The sequence below is a fragment of the Rhipicephalus sanguineus genome, chromosome 3 (genome assembly GCF_013339695.2).
Source record: "Rhipicephalus sanguineus isolate Rsan-2018 chromosome 3, BIME_Rsan_1.4, whole genome shotgun sequence".
NCBI lineage: Eukaryota > Metazoa > Arthropoda > Arachnida > Ixodida > Ixodidae > Rhipicephalus > Rhipicephalus sanguineus.
In genome coordinates this window covers 207,559,620-207,567,412 of record NC_051178.1, presented here as the reverse complement: position 1 = coordinate 207,567,412, position 7,793 = coordinate 207,559,620, and positions in this window count along the sequence as shown.

The following is a 7,793-nucleotide window of genomic DNA, read 5'->3' as shown; positions in this document are numbered from 1 at the left end:
GATGTTGAGCAATGAAAATAAGTACCAAGTTCTCAACTGAGTTTTGCGCGCTGTTGGAAATACATCTATGGAGAAAAACAAAACAAAATCTCACTTTGCAATGCTTGTGAAAGTTAACGTTAATTGTGGATACAGCCAGCGTATACATCGCAACTGTATAAAAACAACCAAAAACCCTACTTTTTACATTGATTGAAGCTGTACATAGCGTTGACGAGTTAATGGAGTAGAAGAGAAGTCATCTGCTTCGCAATGGGCCTCTGCGCTGGTGCGCCTTCTGCGCACCGCACACGCACCGAAATATTCTCAACGGTTTTATTAGCGGCAAACAATCAAAACATTTCATGTGACTTCAACCACGCTGTGTATTTCGTGTTTGTAACACGACTGGTTGAATTACAGGATTATAACTTCTTTGTGTGCGCGCTACAGCGACGTGCTGTCCAAGACTACGGTATCGCCCGCGGAATCTGTAAATGATCGATGAGTTATGTTTGCACTTTCAACGCTTCACACAACCAGACGGTTCACTTTGAATAAATGTTCTCGGTGATCGGGAGGCCGGAGAAGCAGCGCGGCGCCATGTTTTGCTTCGGAATTTCACGTCCTCTCCTCGCGGCAGTGGGGCAGCGCGGTGGTCGCTGGTCATAAACACTTGTCACTTGACGGCTGCTCCGCCCACGACGGTTCGCTTTCAATGCCTGTGAAAACGAGGGGGGGGGGGGTTGAGGGAGATGGCGGGAGACGACGGCACCTCGGAAGATGCGTACGCGTTTCTGCCCCTTCTGGCCGGCGGCTATTCTTCGTCAGTCAGTGGCGGTTACTTTCCCTCGTTCGGGCTCCCAGCATCGGCGGGCGCGCGCCCCTCAGTCTTCAGTCGAGAGTCATCGGGAAAAAACGGAGTCGGATGCTACTTTCAATTGTCGCGGTATTTCTCGAGCAGCTAAACAAGCTGAGGTTATTCACTTAGCTCGGTCTCGAAAATAGACATCCTCGTTTTACAGGAAACATTCGTGTCCTAGACTGGGTCAGATTTACAACTTTGACAGACAGTTTGGCACCAAATCCTACTGGAGTTATGGCGCGGCACATTGTCGGGGAGTTGCCATCATCTTGATGCCACGATTCACCGGCTCTGTGCTGCGCCACGCCAGGGATTCGGAAGGCCGTGTCCTGTCAGTAGATCTTGACTCTGGTATTCGGATTGTCAATATTATGCTCCCACTCAGAGGAAGGAACAAAGGATTTCTTTTCCTCGTTGGATCCATATTTGGTTGGCCCTTCTCGAGTTATTTTAGTCGGTGATTTTAACTGTGTTCTTGAACAAAGGGATCGCGTATCCCTTAAGGGAAATCCAAAGTATAGAGACAGGAAAGGCGACTTAGAGCTGCGGGAGCTTGTTGATGAGCTTGGACTGGTCGATGCCTGGCGCACCCTTCGCCCTGTACAGTCAGGAATGACATGGACAGGGAGGGGCAGCCGATCAAGGATCGACCGCTTTTATGTCTCGCCATCCCTCGTTCCCAGCATGCACTCCTCCTGGTTGTGTTCTTCCGCTTTGAGTGACCATTGCCTCCTTGCTTTGAGATTCGCCGATTCCAACCTCGTAGCACAGGGCAAGAGACCGTGGCGTCTGAACCCACGGCTCTTAAAAGATGAAGAAGCCGCTAAAGATGTTGCTGGGCTTCTTTGCCGTTCGCTGCTTGGCGGACAGGACTTAGGCGGCAGCGAATGGGATGCAGTGAAGGCCAGTGTCGCGGAGTGCTTTCGGGAGTGGGGCAAGCGGCGGGCACGCGAGGAGCGTGCTGAGATCAAAATCGTCTCAGACGCTATCCTCCTGCTCTCAAAGCCGCTGTCCGGTGGCCCCGGAGTAACCGCGGCTCTGACTTCGCTTCGCAAAGAACTTAGAGTCCTGCTTCAGCGACGCTGGGACCGCTTGCGAGCCACGGCGCGTGCTGAGCAGTGGGAATGGAGGCATGGTGTAGCAGGAACGTCCTTCGTAGGCACTTAGCTCGAAAGAGAGCGGTTATGGCCTCTCTCACAGATCCAAGTACTGGCAATCTTGTTGAAACGCAGGACGGAGTTTTGGAGCTGGCGAGGCAGTTCTACAAGAACCTTTATGCCAAACCACCTTCCTCCCCGCTACTCGTTTCCCTTCGTCAAGTCCTATGAACAGGTCGATATCTGCGACTCCCCACTTGTTGAGGAGGAGCTTCTTGCAGCCCTCAAATCTATGAAGCGCAATCGCAGCCCAGGCTCGGATGGCTTGACCGTTGAATTTTACGTCAAGTTTTGGAAGGTTTTGGGGAAGCCTTTTACCACTCTTGTAAACAGGCTTCTTCGTGAGGGGACCCTGTCAGCAACTCAAAGGGAAGGGCTCATCACTCTCCTGTGCAAGGACGAGTCGAGACGCACTGACCTGAGAGCCTGGCGGCCCATCACCCTTCTGAACTGCGATTACAAGCTCATAGCCAAGTGCCTGTCCGTACGACTCACTCCAGTGCTAAGCACGGTTTTGGGTCCGTACCAGGCATGTTGTGTTCCAGGGCGGTCCTGCCAGCTTCATGGCTTTGCTATCAGGGACCTGATCGAATGGGCGAATGCACGGAATCTCAGCGGCATTCTCTGCTCATTCGATCAAGAAAAGGCGTTTGACGTTATCAGTCACAGGTACCTTTTCAAGGTTTTAAGAGAGGCCGGCTTCAGCGGCCAGTTTATCAGTATGGTTAGGGCTCTCTATTCTCGTCCCAGCTCGGCTGTTGTAATACAGGATCGCATCTCGGAGCCTTTCGACGTAGGTCGTGGAGTTAGGCAGGGGGACCCGCTCTCGCCTGCCCTCTATGTGCTTGCGTTCGAGCCGCTTCTGCAGAGGCTTTCCAGTGACAACAGCATCGGTCGATTTCCCCTTCCACCAGGTTCCCCTCCTGTCGCACTGTTTGCCTACGCAGATGACCTCTCCATTGTTGTCCCTGATGAGGCCACAGTTTGCACCGTCTTGGACGTCATGGAGGGGTACTGCTCGGCGAGCGGAGCCAGGATAAACAGGTCCAAGAGTGTAGTCATGTATCTGAACTCCGCTCCTTCCAGCCCGCGTCCTGTTCACGGCCTACCCGTGCAACAACGCCTACGTATTCTGGGTTTCCATTTCGAACCGGATGGCCTGACTACTGAAAACTGGAGGCTGGCTAAGCAAAAGCTGACCGACAGGATTCAGGAAATCAGTGCCTTGGGATGCCCATTGACGGCCAGAGTAACGATCATTCGATCGCTGCTCTTTTCTTTTCTGACCTATGTAGCTTCCGTTATGCCGGTTGCAACCCGAACCAAGCTAGTCTTGGAGGGTCTCCTCTTTCGTTTCCTGTGGAGTGGCTCCTCTATGTATGTGGCGCGTCCTGTGATCAAGTTGCCCAGGAATAAGGGAGGACTCGGAATTCCCGACCTGGGCATCGTGGCCACTGCGCTGCATCTTAGATGGACACGGGTAGCTCTCGAATCGGATATGCTCCTAACTCGAAGCTTTGCGTCGTTTTTCCTAAGCACACGACTGCGGCTGTTCTCACCTGAGGCATTTTCTAATTCAGTGCCTCGGCGGAACTCCTTCACCCTTCTATGCGGGGGCCGCCTCCACTCTGGCTCGTCTCCGTGACGCCAACCCAGGGATAGAGCTAGATTCTCTCGAGCTCCATGATCTAGTCGACTTACTCACGCCGGACCTCCCGGCCCACTGTGTGAGATATGACCTGTCCCGCCACAGTCCTAACTGGAAGCTAATCACTGCCAGTTTTCTGGACGCCAAGCGCGCTACATTCATGTACCGCATGGCAAGAGGGTGCCTGCCCATAACATTCAGGCCCTTCACGAAAATCCCTACCAGAGGAAAGTGTCCGTTTTGTGGCAGTAGGGAGGATTTGGTTCACATCTTCTCTCAGTGTGCACTCCCAGCAGCCCTCCTTCAAAGGATAGCTAGCTTGTATGGCCACCCCGGAGTTCCATTCGAAACCGTTCGGTTCTTGAATCCCCTGCCTGCGCAGGCGGTTAACCAGTACGTGCTTCTTCTCGTCGAGTGCTCTTACCAAGTTTGGGTGGCACGGTGCGCTGCCGTTTTCGATGGGAGGCGGCCGGGTCTTCACGAAGTACTTGCAAAAGTGCGGAAGGAGATCTGGTTTGTCCTCCACCGGGAACGGCAGCACCTGGGCGTTAAGAAGTTTCTCGAAACCTGGCACCGTCCAGCAGTCATCTTTAGTGAGTCAGGAGGGCAGATCACCATCAACTTTTAATGATGGCTCCCTTTAAGGTACACCGAACTGGCCTAGCGTGCCAGTCACTTGTGTTTGCGGAACCAACAGCCCGAGCCGGTCTGGGTGCATGCGACTTCGGTTGCTACACCGCGGTGATGACGGTCGAGGTCTCCGCTGTTGCTTACCCGTGCTTTGCATGCGCCCGGGTAATCCAGTCGCCTTGTTGGCTCCACCCACGAGGTCCACGTCGGTCGTTTGCGTTCTGTGCTCGGTGACTCTGTTCGCCGCGACGAACGGCGGCCCCCTTGTCCGGGTAGGACACCGCTGGCCTTTGGCCACGCGGTACTCCCTGGGTACGTCTAGTTTGGGTGCGGTGACCAAGGTTGCCGCGCCAAACGATAGCCCCAATGTGGTTGCAGTTCAGTGCGCGACGATTGGACTCGTCGAGCCGAACTGTGGCCCCCCCGTCCGGGTAGGACCCCGCCGGCTCCCAGCCGTGCGGTATTTCTCGGGTACGTCTGTTTTGTGTGTGGCGACTGAAGTTGCCGCACCAAACTGTAGCCCCATGGCCGAGTCTCTCTGGCGTGGGGCCGTGAGACTGGCTACGTCTGTTTGGCGCGTCGCGCCGAGCGGTAGCCCCCTTGTCCGGGCAGGGACCGTCTTTCCGAAACAAACCTCCCCCTCCACAACCCGAGGGGGAGGAAGTGCCGGGATAGACGTACGGATGATGATGGGTTGATGAGTATCGTAGAACTCCGGGACAAAGCGCCTCCGGCGCCGCGTCTCCTTCCCATCTGACAACGGCACCGAGACAGGATGCCACGATTCTACGGATACCGAGATTCGACGGCGATGCCACAGTGAGAAGGCAGCTGCCCTGTTCTTCATCGGACCTGACTGTTTTGACTTTTGAAGAGCGATCCGCAGATGAGCGCCGATGTGTTCTGACAACTCGCAAACTTTCCGCCGGATTTTTGTGTCGTATCGCGTTCAGTAAGTCGTTTTTCTCCTTCGTCGCATGTTACTTTCCGTGTTGTCGTAAGTGAAATGTGTGCTGCGTTTATTATTGTCTACATTACCGCGTAAGTTTTTTTAAATTTGCTAGTTTGTGAATACCGATGTGGGGGGCTTTATTGTGCGCTTCGAAGTAGGTTGGTTAAGTTCTCGCCCTCAGCGATGTTGTCAGCATTTGCGTGTGCTATTTTGTTCTTTTCTCGCGTTGTAGTGCGTCAGCTTAACACCCTTTTTCATTTGCCCTTCGCCGCTGGATTCGCGCAAAGAAATGATGGATTTGTAACACAAAAATTTTTATAGTTGTGAAGTTGTCGCAGACTTTCAAGCTCTTGCCGCAGTCACCTTTTAATTAATAAATAGGCGATGAACTTTCTGGTAGTTCAAGGTGTTTATGGATCTCGGCTGTATCGAATGTCTGTTCACGTGCACATGTTCATTTCATTTCATTTTGTATCACGCTTTGCTTTTCACTGACTTCCTTTTGAACCTTCGGTGAACTGACAAATCAAATAAGCGGCTAACACCTAGGGAGGCTGTGTGTGTTTGTGAGTGGTCCCGTTTCCCCGATTTCTAATATAAGGACGTTATTGAAGGTAATTAGTGTAGGTTCTGTGCAGCTGTTATCTGCCAGCAAGCGGTCAGCAGAACAAAGCGCGAAATGCGAAATTATTTTCAAAACTTGCAGTATCTTTGCCATATGTATACATGCAGAATAAACTTGTGTGTACTCTCAGCTTTTGTACGCTGATTATCCCTGCTGCTTGCCTAAAAGCAAAAGCGTGGGCAACATGCATTTATTTACGTGCACAAAAATCTACCTCACGTTAAACTACACATTCAGTGGAAAATGTTTTTCATTTCCAGCGTTAAACGCTGGAAATGAAAGAACGATGGTGCAGCCAACGATAAAGGCTGGCAAAAAATATTGGAGCTGCCAATATTTATACAATGTTGGCGATACGTACGACGAACAATGTTGGCTACAGCCATCCTTGCCATTATTGGCGATGTGTTGGACGGACAATGTTGGCTACAGCCATCCTTGCCATTATTGGAAAATCATTGGCATCCAATATTGGACCAATGCACATTTAGGTGTAGCAAACCCCAAAAGCCAACGCAGGACCAATATTTCTGCCAATGTTTACCAACATTGTTCCGAGATTGGTCCAATGCCGGCGTGCTGCCTGGGATGCTCATGGTGCACTCGTGCCCGGTTCGCTGGCTTGATATGCACCAAAATCGGTATTGCGTGACGTGGCTGTATGACGAACATAAATACCAGGTCGTAACATGAAAATAATGGCACGCGTGTCATGTAAGGCATGATTTAAATGCCAACCCCATGGTGCACTCACGGCCGGTTCGCTGGCTTGATATGCACCAAAATCGGTATTGCGTGACGTGACTGTATGACGAAAATAAATACCAGGTGGTAACATGAAAATAATGGCACGCATGTCATGTATAAGGCATGATTTAAATGCCATGCTTATGGTGCACCCGCGGCCGGTTCGCTGGCTTGATATGCACCAAGATTGGTAGCACGTGACGTGACTGTACAATTGTGCCTTTTGTGTCAATCCGGCAGATCCCACGCATTGTGGGAATCAATCTAATATGCGAAGCAGCCAGCAAAGAGCTGCCTATATCGCCTTGTTCGTCTTTGAGGCAGATGAAATCATTGATGTCATGACATCTAGTTCACTATATATCGCATGTTTGTCATGCATGCATGCATGTATAATCTGGTATATACAACGCATGACCTGTAATATACGTTCGTCACGCACCCACATCATGCCATATCAAATTTGGTGTACATCCAGTTAACAAAACGGCCGGACGCGCACAGAGACAGTGTTATGTAAACCATGCCGTACATGTAATGCATGTCATGGTTTTCACGTTACCACCTGTCATTCATGTTCGTCATACAGTCACCTCGCGCTATACCAATTTTGGTGTATATCAAGCTACCGAACCGGCCGCGAGCGCACCATGAGCGTGGCAAGTACGTGATGCTGTACATGACGTATACAAGTCATGATTTTCATGTTACCACTTGTCACTAACGTTCATCATACAGAAATATCTCGTCATATCAATTTTGGTATATATGCATTTCACAAAACGACTGCGAGCGCCCTGAGGCCATGTCATGTTAATTATGTTTTTACAGGGTATGCCTGCCATGATTTGCACGTTATGACCAGTAACTTATTCATACACTCTTGTCACGTCATATTAGCTTTGGTGTGTATCACGCTAGGGAAGCGTCCGCGAGCGCAATATGAGCGTGGCATGTAAATCATGCCGTACATGTCATTATTTTCATGTTATCACCTGTAGTTTATATTCGTCATACAGTCATGTTATGCAATACCAAATTTGGTATACATCCCATTAACGAAACGGCCAGGAGAGCACATAGTCGTGGGCATCCGGATGGATGGATGGATGGACGGACGGACGGACGCGTAAATGCCACGCAGTTCGCATTTCTTTATCGCGTTAGTACGCGTGCGTGCGCATGTAGGC